Below are 14425 nucleotides of genomic sequence, written 5' to 3' on the forward strand. Positions count from 1 at the left end.
GCGCCCACAGAAAGTGGGAGGAGCTCTTTAATGATTATCCGTCCAGCATGCAAGCTGACGACAGGATCTGTAAGACCACAGGGTTGAGTTAAAAGAGAAACCTGATCAGGAAATGCTGCTTTCACATGCCTTCTCTGGTGCTTTTTCTCCGACAGAGTGACTCTAGGAGGGGAACTTTCCGTGCTGGAACTCTGGCAACCCTTTTACAATTCAAAATGTCACTGTGACCCTGTAAGCACAGTAGATAAAACACAAAGAGGAATGCTTACCTCAATCTGACTCATAAATCAGTTTTAAAGACCCAATAAAGAAAAAAAAAATCCGTTCCAAGGAGACTGGACCAGGTAGGTATATTTATCTTGTACTCATCTGGACCAAATCTCCAGGACATAACTGCACTGTTATAGGTTCTCAGAATTTCTTATGCACCAGTTAGGTTACTCGTATGCTTAATCAGACAGGCACATGTCTTGTGCCTGTCTCCATTTGATTGGCAACTCACACTGATAAGTTCTGGTTTTATTTACGGCAGCATTGCCCACAATCTTGTTCCATAGTCAAGTATTGTTTTAGACAGCTTTTTGCTTTTGATAAAGCAAAAGCTGGCATTGCTGATAAATACAGACAGAAATGGAAATATTTTTACAGGGTGCCTTTGAAGTGGACCTGCCCATAGAAAAGGCCTGAAAATGACCTTTCTGGAAGTTGTTTTAAATAACATCCACTAAACAAGGCAAAGGTCATGGTTTTAGTGTAAAGATAAGACCTCTTTTTCCACCAAGGTTAAAATATATGTTCAGCAAAGACTGGAGCAGGCAGGACCTGACTATGTCAGTAGAGGGGAGGGAGTGGTGGGAGAAAGTGAGCTAAAATCTTATTTTCACTTCTAAATCAGTGGCTCCCAAACTTGGAGTTTTTTTAAAAATAGATTCCCAACACCTTTTTCTGCCCTCCTCCCCCTACTGATTGTGAATCTCCTGGGGGTGGAGCCCTGTGGGGTGGAGACTGTTGTGTTTTCCAGTTCCCGCAGGTGATAGGGGCAGCCAAGGTCCTGGAATCCGGCTCACTCATAATGTCCAGTGTTAATCCCTGTGGCCATTAATCCCTTTTCTTTTAGCAAATGTCGTCCTCTAGTGGAAGTTATGATCCAGTCTTCAAATGTTTGTGCCTGTCTCAATTCTGTTTGAAACCCTTCAAAATTTCACTTAAAAATGATTATGAAGTTGGTTTGCAGATAGCTATTTAGTGAAAGAGTAGTTCCCTTTGAAGGAGACTTGAAAGGAAAAGCTGGTAAAACCAGAAAGGGAGGTCATGGTTGAAAGCTTCAGTACCATCTCAAAGGAACAGTGTCTTTACCAGGCTAAATCCACTTTGACTATTTTGAGTGATCTCCACGCTGCCGCTGCTCCCAAACAGACTTGAACTTACAGCACATGTTGAGGGGTAGTTAAGGGATAAATAAAACGATGAAGCAAGAGTTTCTGGTAGCAAGCTAAATGTTTATCTCCTTCACGTCCTAATTTTTTAAGGGAAATTCTTTAAAAGCCGCTGTCACTGTGAGCAGTTTGGTTCTTAGGTAAATAGAACCTTGGTTCTTCCTGTTCCAGGATGACTGGATTTGAAGAGATTGTGCCACTCACTCCGGAGAACTTCTCTTTACCACAGAATCCAATCTACTGTACACTTTTTTGCTACCGCAAAGATGATTCTTATCACAGTTAACATTGGTTGGCTGTGGGCTATTGTTTGGAAATGTGCAAACACACGTTTTATAGGACCAGCTCATGCTATCTGCACAGCAGTTCTATGAGGTAGTGTTCTTAGCCCCATTTTACAGATGATACATTGGAATCTTAAAAGATTAACAGTCAGGTGGGTAACACATAGCTAGTAAGCGGCACAACATGTATTTTTTTTTCCTTTGGCTGTACCGCACACCACGTGGGATCTTAGTTCCCCGACCAGGGATTGAACCTGGGTCCACGGCAGTGAAAGTGCTGAGTCCTAACCACTGGACCACCAGGGAATTCCCAGCACAACCTGGATTAGAACTTAGCTGTCAAAAACAAAAACAAAAACAAAACTCAGCTGTCTACATAACTTCGGAGTTCATTGAGGCAACCACAGATGCTGCAGCCTGTTCCACCATCGCTGGTTGTTATCCTCGCCCCTCCCCCAGCATAGTGACAAGGTACCATTCTGTGGCCCGTAAATGTGGTTAGGCAGGAGCCCACACTGCCTTGTCCCTGGAATACTATTAACAGAAGTTTGTACAAATATGTGGTGATAAGGGGCATTGCCTCAAATAACATGTAAGTCTCCTGATCTCACCTGGGGGTTGATTGTGCAAAAGCACAACTCACAAAAGGCACCGACCAGCCACCTGGGAGAGAAGAGTGAGCTTTCCCCTGGGGCTTCTGCCCTGGGAGGGAGCTCAGTCTAATCCTGATTATTTGTTCACTTGCCTCTGAGCAGTTGTATTTTACACCCATTTGTGCTGAGTCTATATGCCACCATGGTAAAGTGTCCATAGTGGTACCAGTGTATTGTATATTAATATTCTCAAGGGCCAGCTCAGTGCCAACGTGGCAACGGCCATCCTCTCAGAGTGCCTCTTCTTCCTCACTGGTCAGTCCCTCCTAATCCCCTGGGATCCAGCTTATTTCAACAGAACTCTCTGGAAACTTCTCTCAAGCAGCTCATATTCTTCCTCCTGCAAAGTCCCAGTGGGCTTATCTTTTTTACCCTGGGCCTCTCTTCAGTTCACGTATGTTTTTGTTTGGTTGGTTTTGGGGTTTTTTTGGTCGTGCCGCCTGACTTGTGGGATCTTAGTTCCCGGACCAGGAATTGAACCCAAGGCCTCGGCAGTGAGAGTGCAGAGTCCTAACCACTGGACTGCCAGGGAATTCGCTCAGGTATGTTAACAGTTCTTTTTTCTTGAACTTTTCCTCCTTGGATAGTACCATTTTCTGGCTTTCCTCCTGTCTCTCTGCTCTTTTTCCTCCTTGCAGACTGTGTTTCTTAAGGTTCAAGATATATACCTTACCTGTTCTCTCTCTCTCCTTTCTAAGAGAGCTCATTCACAGACATAACCAAATTTTATTTTTTTTAATTTTTTTTTTTTTTTTTAAAGGAAACTGCTTTTTATTTATTTATTTTTGGCTGTATTGGATCTTCGTTTCTGTGCGAGGGCTTTCTCTAGTTGCGGCAAGCGGGGGCCACCCTTCATCGCGGTGCGCGGGCCTTTCACTGTCGTGGCCTCTCTTGTTGCGGGGCACAGGCTCCAGACGCGCAGGCTCAGTAGCTGTGGCTCACAGGCCTAGCTGCTCCGCGGCATGTGGGATCTTCCCAGACCAGGGCTCGAACCCGCATCCCCTGCAATGGCAGGCAGACTCTCAACCACTGCGCCACCAGGGAAGCCCTTTAATTTTTTAAAAAATATTTTTGAGTACTTTTTCTTTTTTAAAAATATTTATTTATTTATTTTTTGGCTGTGCTGGGTCTTCGTTGCTGAGCGCCGGCTTTCTCTAGCTGCGGTGAGCAGGGGCTACTCTTCGTTGTGGTGCGCGGGCTTCTCATTGCGGTGGCTTCTCTTGTTGTGGAGCACAGGCTCTAGGCGTGCGGGCTTCAGTAGTTGCGGCTTGCAGGCTCAGTAGTTGTGGTGCACGGGCTTAGTTGCTCCACAGCATGTGGGATCTTCCCAGGGATCAAACCCGTGTCCCCTGCATTGGCAGGCAGATTCTTAACCACTGCATCACCAGGGAAGTCCACAACCAAATTTGAGAGTAGAAAGAAACTTTAGCTATAATTTTGTCACCTTCATTTGGCAGATGACCTCATCTTTGACCTCGGACGGTTACCACTCATTCATTCATTTATTCATTCATTCTTTTAACAAATACCATCAAGGGCTTCTGAGTTCAAAGGATTGGTACCATGAAGGAATATCACAGTTTGCAAGTTGGTAAAGGTGATAGGACGTGCACAACGTACGAGGCCAACTGTGAAAAGTGCAAGAAGGTGAGAATAAACTCAGAGACAGAACTATGGTGTTCAAGAGAGAGATGGGTCTGGTGGAAGGAAGGAGGTGGGATGGATAGAGCAGGGAGGGCTTCATGGAAGAAGTGGTATCTGGGCTAGGCCTTTTGTCAGATTTGATAGGGGAAAGGAATAGTCTAGGGGGAAAGGAGGCCCCGAACAGAAGCCTGGAGAAGGGAAAGGACTGCGTGGCTTCATGGAAGCCCCAGCTGCCTCATTAATGAGCTCGTGTGCTTGCTTCGGCAGCACATACACTAAAAACAAGTGAGCTCGTGCTTGACTTCTACCCAGAGGAGCAGTGGGAGATGAGCCAGGGCAGGCAGGATGGGCTGGCGGGTGGGGGCGCTAATGTCAGGCTGGGCTTTCTTAGCAGGCAGCAGAGTGAGATAGGACTGAAGGTACACTTCGGGGGGAGAGTTCGGGCAAAAGACAGGCATTTGAGAGACATCAGGAGCCGGTTAACAAGGGTTATTTGGGCCTTAACCTAGAGCAAGAAAAGGAAGGGGGGACCAAGGCTGATACAAGAGACCTTTCCAAAGCAGGATGGAAAATATTTGACTGGTGCAGTTAAACAAACAAGAAGATTCAGAAGAAGGAATTCAACAACAGTTATCAAGTGTTTACCATGTTCAAGGGACCGTATTACCAAACTGAACTTGGGTCCACTTGCCTGCCTCAAAGCAAAGCCAATTCACTGACACCAGGTTGTGATGAAGGAAAGCACAGTGTTTATCTGCAGCTCGCCAAACAAGGAGTATGGGAGTGGCTCATGCTCAAAACTCCCTGTTATTGGCTTTCAGGGATGGGTTTTTAAGGCAACACTTGGGGTGAGGGCTTCAGGGTACATGACTTTCTTCTGATTGGTTGGTGGTGAGGTAATAGGGTGATGTTTCAGGAATCTTAATCATCAAGTTTCTGGTTTCAACCAGTTTGGGGTCTACCTGCTTTTGCTCAGCTTAGAGTCACCGTCCTCCGCTTGGATGGGCAGTCTAATTTCCTGCAGAACTCAAAGATATGTGTGTCAGATCATTACGTACCTCCCCTGAGGAGGAACAAGGACTCTGTTTTATGGCTGAACTGTTGTCATTACTTTTCTTGTTTAACTGATTTTCCTTTGTTTCTGCATTCCTTCACTTCCCTAATTCCCAAGTCCTGCTCCGTTTCAGCTGTTCTCACCATGGAGGGAGCAAGTGAACAGGAGTCAGGACCCGCCTTGGAAAAAGGGCAGATATGCTAGGTGGTACTGGCTCTGCCCTAGTGGGCACCTACCCTGGTGAGGCCAATCATTCTACTCTACTGTGGTAGCTAAGTTTCCAAAGATGGCCCCAAACAATACTTTCCCTCCTTATAAGCCATGCTGCTCTTCCCTTCAAAAGTAAGAGCTATTTCCCTTCCCTTTGAACCTGGACTGTCCCCGTGACTGGTTTTGACCAGAAGTGACATTCTGAGGCTTCCCAGCCCAAGCTTAAAAGGCATGGCAACTTCCATTTCCTTCCTCTTGGAATACCTGCTCTTGGAATCTAGCTGCCATCTTGGGAGAAGCCCAAGCCACACTCAGGCCACATGGAGGAGAATGGAGTTGCTTTAATCAACAGCTCCCAGCTGCCAGCCATCTAGGTGAGCCATTTTGGATGTTTCAGCCCAATCAAGCCCCAGGGTGACCACATGGAACAGAAGTCCCTCTCTGCTGAGACGGTAAGCAGAGAGGGTAGGGGGTCTCCAGAGAAAGAGAACCAGGCATGGCTTTCTTGACATAAGAGAAGCCATTATTGGCCTAAGCTATTTTGTGATCTAAGCCTGGCCACGATGCTTGCCCTTGAACAGGTCTCAGTAATTAAAGGTATTAAGGCAAGTGAGGGAATGCAGGGGCAAAGGAAACACAGTCAAGAAAAAATAGTTCAGTGATAACACAGAGTCCTAGTTCCTCCTCAATAGATACACATAATAATCTGGTACAGTCTTTTGAGTTGTTCTACAGGAATTTAGGCCCCCACCCAGGTGGAGGATGGCTAAGACCCCAGACTGGTCTGAACCTAAGGAATGATGTTAACTTTTTCTGACCTTTGTGCCTTCAGTCAACTAAAGCTTGGACTCTCTCAAACTTTGCCCCAATTCTGTGCTGAATTCTGCTCTACTCAAGGCCCTTCATGAATATGCACACACTGCCCCAGCCTCTTCGTGAATATGCATGACTGCATCAGCATCTTCATGAATATGCATATACCTTTAGCTTAAAATTTCCCCGGTTTTGCTGCCTGGGGAGACACTGCTTTGCGAAATATCCCCGGCGTTCTCCTTACTTGCTGTAAGTAATAAATCCTTCCTTCTCCCAGTCTTTGGCTTGGTTGTGTCTTTTGGCTTGACACCTACCAAGAGGCAAACCCTGTTTTCAGTTAACAAGGCTAGTTAACTCACAGATCTGTGAGAGATAATAAAATGGCTGTTGTTTTAAACCACTAAGTTATGTAGTGGTTTGTTGTGCAGTAATAGTTAACCAAAACAGCTACCCATCTAACCAACTTTACTTGACCCATGGGTAGGCTTGTATCCAATCTGGCCCCAACTAGAGGCATGAAAAGAGACTCGTTTCCTTTTTACCGGCAAGGCTGGGAGGTGTGAGGCCCAGGAGCTGCCTCCATCATGTAAAGAAAGCCAACACAAAAGAAAAAAGTTGACAAGTAAAGAGAAGCACAGATGCAGTCAAGGAGCCCTGTACAAGCTTAAGTTCTGATTCTAGTTGGCTTGACATCAGCCTGCACAGCTCTTCTTCCCCTATTTAAACAAACCTTCCCCTATTTATCCCAGCTAGTTTGAGTTGGGTTTCCATCACTTGCAACCAATAATCCCTGATTAAAATGCTAGCTCAACATTTCTAAGAGGACTAAATCAACAATATACATGACTACACCTGGCCCATGACCTACACTAAAGACATCATTTTACACTCACCATATTGGCAAACATATAAAAAGTGTGACGATATCAAGAGTTGGTGAGGGTGGAGGCCAATGTGGGAGTGCAGATTAGAGCCTCCACTTTGGAAAATAATTTGCTATTATCTGGAAAGTTGGAAATGTGCTTACCTAGCAATTGTGCTTCTATGTGCATACCCCAAAGGATCTTTTGCACACACACAAGAATATTCAGAGCAGCTTTGTTTGTCATACTAAAAACTGAAAGATATTTTAAACATCTAACCTAAAGAGGAGAGATGTATAAACTGCAGTATAACTGTGTACTGGGATGCTACACAGTAGTGAAACTGGTCGCATTACTGCAATTCCTGGTTGCATTACATACAACATGAATGTCACCAATATTAAGCTATAAAAAGAGCAAGTCACAGAAGAATATATATTCTATTTCTATAAAGCTCAAAGTCAGGCAAAACTAAATAATATACAAATATATGAAGCGAAAGTCTAAAAAAAAAGCAAAAACCAGACAAACTCAAAATTCAGGACAGTGGTTTTCTCTGTCAGAAGGGGCCGAAAGTGAGCTTTAAAGTTACTGATGATGTCATTTCTCTTAAACTAAGTGGTATCTGAATGTTCAATTTATTAATATCTCCAAATCACACATATACTTTTATGTACTCTCTGTATTCAGAGATACTTCAAAATCAAAATTTAAATGAATTTTTAAAAATTGAAGTATAGTTGATTGATGATGTTGTGTTGGCTTCAGGTACACAGCATAATGATTTGGGAATTTTTGCAGATTATATTCCATTATGGGTTATTAGAAGATACTGGGTATAATTCCTTGTGATAGGCAGTAAATTCTTTTTTTTTTTTAAGCACCCTTCTTTTTTTTTTTTTTTTTTTTTTTTTTTTTTTTTTTTTTTGCGGTATGCGGGCCTCTCACTGCTGTGGCCTCCCCCATTGCGGAGCACAGGCTCCGGACGCGCAAGCTCCGGACGCGCAGGCTCAGCGGCCATGGCTCACGGGCCCAGCCGCTCCGCGGCATATGGGATCCTCCCAGACCGGGGCACGAACCCGTATCCCCTGCATCGGCAGGCGGACTCTCAACCACTTGCGCCACCAGGGAGGCCCAAGCACCCTTCTTTACATTCATGTATTCATTTTTTTTTGGATATAATTTTATAGCAGTAAACTCAGTAAAGACATTTTCATAGGTCAGTGAAAAAAAGGTAAAATCTTACGCATATGAGGCATAAAATCACGTTAATGTAAACTGACAGAATGTGTGGTACTGGAACAATAGAGAGGACTGTGAAATAGAATAAAATTAAAAGTAGAGCCCGGGGCTTCTCTGGTGGCGCAGTGGTTGAGAGTCCGCCTGCCGATGCAGGGGACGCAGGTACGTGCCCTGGTCCGGGAGGATCCCACATGCCATGGAGTGGCTGGGCCTGTGAGCCATGGCCTCTGAGCCTGCGCATCCGGAGCCTGTGCTCCGCAATGGGAGAGGCCACGACAGTGAGAGGCCCACGTACCGCAAAAAAAAAAAAAAAAAAAGTAGAGCCCGAATAATGTGGAACCCTAGTACATGATAAAAGTAGCATCTCAAACCACTGCTTCAAAAATGAGCTTTTTAAAAATTAATTAATTAATTAAAAATTAATTAATTACTTTTTGGATGCGTTGGGTCTTCGTTGCTGCACCCGGGCTTTCTTTAGTTGAGGCGAGCAGGGGCTGCTCTTCATTGCAGTGCGCTGGCTTCTCATTGCGGTGGCTTCTCTTGTTGCAGAGCACGGGCTGTAGGTGCGCAGGCTTCAGTAGTTGTGGCATGCAGGCTCAGTAGTTGTGGCTCACTGGCTCTAGAGCACAGGCTCAGTAGTTGTGGCATACAGGTTTAGTTGCTCTGCGGCATGTGGGATCTTCCTGGACCAGGGCTTGAACTCGTGTCCCCTGCATTGGCAGGCAGATTCTCAGCCACTCCAAACTCTGGAACTCCACACTCCGGAGGCCCTCCTTTTCCACATGCTGCCTCTCCCCTTCCCTCATTCATTTATTTTTATTTATTTTTAATTTTATTTTTTGGCTGTGTTGGGTCTTCATTGCTGCACATGGGCTCTTCTCTACTTGTGGCGAGCAGGGGCTACTCTGTTGTGGTTTGTGGGCTTCTCACTGTGGTGGCTTCTCTTGTCCCCAAGCACAGGTTCTAGGTGCACGGGCTTCAGTAGCTGCAGCACACGGGCTCAGTAGTTGTGGCACAGGGGCTTGGTTGCTCCACAGCGTGTGGGATCTTCCCGGATCAGGGATCAAACCCGTCCCCTGCATTGGCCGGCAGATTCTTAACCACTGCGCCACCAGGGAAGTCCCTAGGCAGTAAATTCTTGTTGCTTTTCTATTTTATGTATAATAAGTTTGTATCTGTTAATCCCATACTCCTAATTTGTCTCTCTCCCCTTTGGTAACCATAAATTTATCTTCTGTGTCTGCGAGTCTGTTTCTGTTTGTATATACATTCATTTGTATTATTTTTTAGAGTCCACATATAAGTGATATCATATAGTCTTTGTCATTCTCTGACTTATTTCACTAAGCATAATATTATTTAGGTCCATCCACACTGCCACAAATGGCAATATTTCATTCTTTTTTATGGCTGAGTAATATTCCACTGTGTGTGTGTGTGTGTGTGTGTGTGTGTGTGTGTGTGTGCGCACGCGCGCGCGCCACAGCTTCCTAAACCATTTGTCTGTTGATGGGCACTTGGGTTGTTTCCATGTCTTGGCTATTGTAAATTGTGCTGCTATGGGGGCTTCCCTGGTGGCGCAGTGGTTGGGAGTCCACCTGCTAATGCAGGGGGCGCAGGTTCGTGCCCTGGTCCAGGAGGATCCCACATGCCACAGAGTGGCTGGGTCTGTGGGCTGTGGCCGCTGGGCCTGCATGTCCGGAGCCTGTGCTCTGCAGCGGGAGAGGCCACAACAGTGAGAGGCCTGCGTACCGCAAAAAAAAAAAAACAAAAAAAAAAATTGTGCTGCTATGAACAATGGGGTACGTGTATCTTTAAATAACTTTTTTAAAGGCAAATATTGTCACATTGGGATAAACACTATCATCCAACCATATGCCTCATACAAAGGACACAGTAAGAATAAAATAACATGGAAAGGTTAGAAATAAACGGATGGGCAAACTTATATCAGACAAACAAACAAAAAACAGACATGAGTAATAATGCTAATGTGAGACAAATTAGAACTCAAGGCAAAACACATAAATAACTTAGTTATTTTATACACAGATATGTGTAATCCACAATGGAAATATTATCAGCCACAAACTATAATGAGAATAAATAGCATAGCCTCAAAATGTACAAACAAATAACAATAGAGGGCTTCCCTGGTGGCGCAGTGGTTGAGAGTCCGCCTGCAGATGCAGGGTACACAGGTTCGTGCCCCGGTCCAGGAAGATCCCACATGCTGCAGAGCGGCTGGACCCGTGAGCCATGGCTGTTGAGCCTGCGCATCCGGAGCCTGTGCTCCACAACGGGAGTGGCCACAACAGTGAGAGACCCACATACCGCAAAAAAAAAAATAAATAAATAACAATAAAAATAATCATGGAAAATGATGGAAGCATATTTTTTAATTTTTTGTTTAAAATTTTTATACAATAAAATTAAATCTTTTGGGTGAACCGTTCTGAGTTTTGACAAATGCATAAAGTCCTGTAACCACCAACACAATCAAGATACAGAAAAAAATCTGTCTCCCTCAAAAATGCCTTTGTGCTGCCTTTGTAGCCAAATGCGCCTCACACCCCCAATCTCTTGGGAGTTCTTTGATCTGTTCTCCATCCTTATAGTTTTGTCTTTTCTATAATGTCATATAAATGGAATTATGGCATCCTTTGAGTCTGGCTCCTTTCCCACCGCATAACACCCCTGAGATTCTTCCATGTGTGACATGTGTTGATAGTTCATTCTATTTTTGGCAATATTTTATGGCCAAGTAGCATTTAGTTGTAAGGATGTACCTCAATTGCTTACCACTTACCTACTGCAGTGCTTTTGAGTGATTGCAGTTTTAGGGGATTATGAAAACGGTTGTACTATTTTGCATTCCCACACAGTAATGAAGAAAAGTTCTTGCTGTTTTGCATCCTTGCCTGCATTTGGTACTTGAAGCATGATCTTAACACTTCACTATTAATCAATGAGAATACCTACACTCCCAATTAAGTATAAAATACAGAGAGAAATTTGGACAACATAATTACAGCTAAGATGGAATTAATAAATTTTTTCAATTTATTTATTTATTTATTTATTTTTGGCTGCATTGGGTCTTTGTTGCTGTGCATGGGCTTTCTTTTTTCTAGTTGCGGCGAGCGGGGGCTACTCTTCTTTGCGGTGCGCAGACCTCTCATTGCAGTGGCTTCTCTTGTTGCGGAGCACAGGCTCTAGGCCCGCGGGCTTCATTAGTTGTGGCACGTGGGCTCAGTAGTTGTGGCTCATGGATTCTAGAGCGCAGGCTCAGCAGTTGTGGCGCATGGGCTTAGTTGCTCTGCGGCATGTGGGATCTTCCTGGACTAGGGCTCGAACCCATGTCCCCTGCATTGGCAGGCAGATTCTTAACAACGCGCCACCAGGGAAGTCCCAAATTAATCAATATTTCACGTCAATATCTGTACATGATAGTGAAAACATCTCCACTTCAAGAATCTGTGGAACATTTATAAAAGTAGATCATATTCTAGGCTACAAATAAAACTTTAATTCGTTTCCCAATGTAGAAACTGTATGACAGTGTAATAAATGTTGACTTAAAAACAAATGTTTGGGATTTCCCTGGTGGTCCAGTGGTTAAGAATCCACCTTCCAATGCAGGGGTGACGGGTTCGATCCCTGGTCGGGGAAGTAAGATCCCACATGCCGTGGGGCAACTGAGCCCGCATGCGCCACGACTAGAGAGAAGCCCTCGTGCTGCAGTGAAGATCCGGCGTGCCGCAACTAAGACCCAATACAGCCAAATAAACAAATAAATAAATATTTTAAGAAAATGTTTCAGCAGCAATAGAAATAATCATTGTAGGTACTTCACTGGTGGTCCAGTGGTTAAGACTCTGTGCTCCCAATGCAGGGGGCCCGGGTTCAATCCCTGGCCAGGGAACTAGATCCCACGTGCCAAAACTAAAAGAGCCCACGTGCTGCAACTAAGACCCGGCGCAGCCAAATAAATAAATAAATATTTTTTTAAAAAAATGTTGTCTGCCACTCCGGTTCTACAAGGAAATCAAGCCATTAGTCACTGAAGTCACCCACTAAGAGTGGGCCTGTGGGGATTTCAGGATGGAGAAAAACAGGAAGCATTCTGCACTTTGGATACTGCCCCTAGATAGTTAAGATACATATCTAAGGAAAATTTTCCACATCTCCTAGATTCTTGCATCTTCCCATATGTAGAAAAGCACTAAAATCATTAACTTGAGATGTCTGTTCTTTGTGATTAGCAGTAATCTTTGATGTTCGACTAGATGTTTTTTCCCCAGCAAAAAAATTCATATATAGCCTGGCTCCTCCCTTACCTCTTGGGAACACTTTCTCATAGCTCTCCTACTGTCTCCTGGGCTACAGTCCTCAGTAAGACGCTGAAAAAACTCAACTCACAGCTCTTACATTGTGTGTTTTGGTTTTTCATAAAGTCAACATCATATAGACATTACAAAACACTTGCCAAAATAACTACTGTTTTGGATCAAAGAGGAATTTTAAAATTTAACTAAAGACTATGTAGCAAATAATGAAAATAAGAGTCCTATTCAACTACAAACTCAGGCTGAAATGCTTTCATTATTACAAAAAAACAAGAAACTTTCCCTATTAAGTTAGGAGGAAAAAAGGAAAAGAATTCCTAAGGAAAACATATAAAGGAAGTAAAGATAACCAGATATTGTGCCCGTGTGTCTTCTGTTTCCTCTTCCAGTAAATCAAACCCAGAGAGCGGGGACTTATTATTGACCACTTGTGAATAATATGCCTGGCTCACAGTATGAGCTCAATACCTAGAAGTACTTTCAGCTTTCCCAATGTTAGATCTTCTCTCCTTTGGGCTTCCAGAGTAGGTGTTTATAGCTCTATTTTAGCATTTATTAAAGTATTGCAATCCATAAGTCTTCCACATCACACCAGTCCTTTAAAAACATATTTGTTTACCACTCAGAATGTGCCAGGTGACTGACATTAACTTATTTAAGCCTCGTACAATACTTTTTTTTCCCCTATTTTTCAGAAACTGAGGCTCAGAAAAGCTAAGTGATCAAGGTCACAGGGCGAATTCATCACAAAGTCAGGATTTGGTTGCACATCAGTCTACTTTCAAACACAAGGTCTTTCTGCCGGAACAGGTTACTTTAAATTCAGGGACAAGACTAGTTTGTCCCCTCAGCTCCTAGCCTAGCTACTGGCACAGAATATTAAACAGGTTAGGCATTACTTGCGCCCTGCCGTTTGTAAGGTTTCGTTTTGTGTAGTATGGAGAAACGCACTACTCACAGGCCGACGACCTACGTCGCGAAAAAAATCAGAAGAATTTAGGACACCGCGCGACTCTTAGTCTTTCCTTGACGCCCACCTTTACGGCTGGCGTGTAACCGCTCTATATTCTGGAGGACTCAGTGAGCAGGGCCAATCATTAGGCCAGGTTAAAGGCACGTGGCTGGAAGTTTGACTTGCTATTGGTTAATGGCGGTAAAGCCCGCCCAACCGCCTCCGGTCTGCTTCTTTAAGTAGAAACCCGGCGAATTCCCCTTCCTTTCAGCGACTGTGAAGTAGCGAAGGTGAGGTGGTGTGTGTTCTGGGCCGGGGCAGGTCTGTCCCCTCTTTCGGGGCCTGGGAACCGGGTGGAGGGTGGGCGGCTGGCGGTGATGACATCCGAATTAAAGCACGTGTTAGACTGCTGACGAAGGTGATGCGAACTGGAGTCTGAGCCGGGCCGCTGAGGCGGCGGGTGGGAAACGGGCTTGCGGGTATACCACCTCCTCCTCATCCACCGCTCTCGTTCTTGCAGGTCCCGGCTAGGAGAAGGACGTCGGATCTCATTGTTCTCCCAGCTTTTCGACTCTCCCCTGAAGCCCCTCAATAAAATGGCTTGATCCCAGCGGTGGTGTCCGTGTTGTTTGTCGCGACGCGCTGCCTTTGAGCCCCCGCCGCGCCTGCGTGTGGCGCCGGGGGTCAGGCTGCAGCGCCAGAGCAGCAGGCGCTTGCGCATAACTGGGGCCGTCTTTCCCCGCGCGGCGGCGGCCCTTTTAACCGCGAGCTACACGGCGGCACTGGGCTGCCGGGGTGGGGGGCTGGGGAAGTCGTCGGGGGTCCTGCAGTCTCTACTTATTCCTGTGCCTGTCCTTTGAGTCCGAGTGTTCTCTCCGTGGCAGTCAGTGAGACGGGCAGGTTCATTTAACCGCGATGGGGAGAG

At 45.0% G+C, this 14425-nt stretch overlaps 1 long non-coding RNA gene and 3 other non-coding genes across 4 annotated transcripts; 3 read left to right on the forward strand and 1 right to left on the reverse strand.

Annotated features, from left to right (window-relative positions):
• Positions 1-1953: 1953 nt before the first annotated feature.
• Positions 1954-2026, reverse strand: TRNAE-UUC (transfer RNA glutamic acid (anticodon UUC)). The gene has a single exon. It is a non-coding gene; the product is annotated as a tRNA-Glu (tRNA).
• An 11734-nt stretch (positions 2027-13760) lies between these two features.
• Positions 13761-14110, forward strand: LOC132479011 (uncharacterized). The gene is made up of 2 exons (XR_009530438.1): positions 13761-13821; positions 14021-14110. It is a non-coding gene; the product is annotated as an uncharacterized LOC132479011 (long non-coding RNA).
• LOC132479368 (small nucleolar RNA SNORD104) lies at positions 13872-13941 on the forward strand. The gene has a single exon (XR_009530490.1). It is a non-coding gene; the product is annotated as a small nucleolar RNA SNORD104 (small nucleolar RNA).
• Positions 14111-14139: 29 nt separating the features above from the next.
• Positions 14140-14277, forward strand: LOC132479387 (small nucleolar RNA SNORA76). The gene has a single exon (XR_009530508.1). It is a non-coding gene; the product is annotated as a small nucleolar RNA SNORA76 (small nucleolar RNA).
• The last annotated feature ends 148 nt before the right edge of the window (positions 14278-14425 follow it).

Source organism: Mesoplodon densirostris, chromosome 18 (genome assembly GCF_025265405.1).
Source record: "Mesoplodon densirostris isolate mMesDen1 chromosome 18, mMesDen1 primary haplotype, whole genome shotgun sequence".
In the NCBI taxonomy this organism is placed as follows: domain Eukaryota; kingdom Metazoa; phylum Chordata; class Mammalia; order Artiodactyla; family Ziphiidae; genus Mesoplodon; species Mesoplodon densirostris.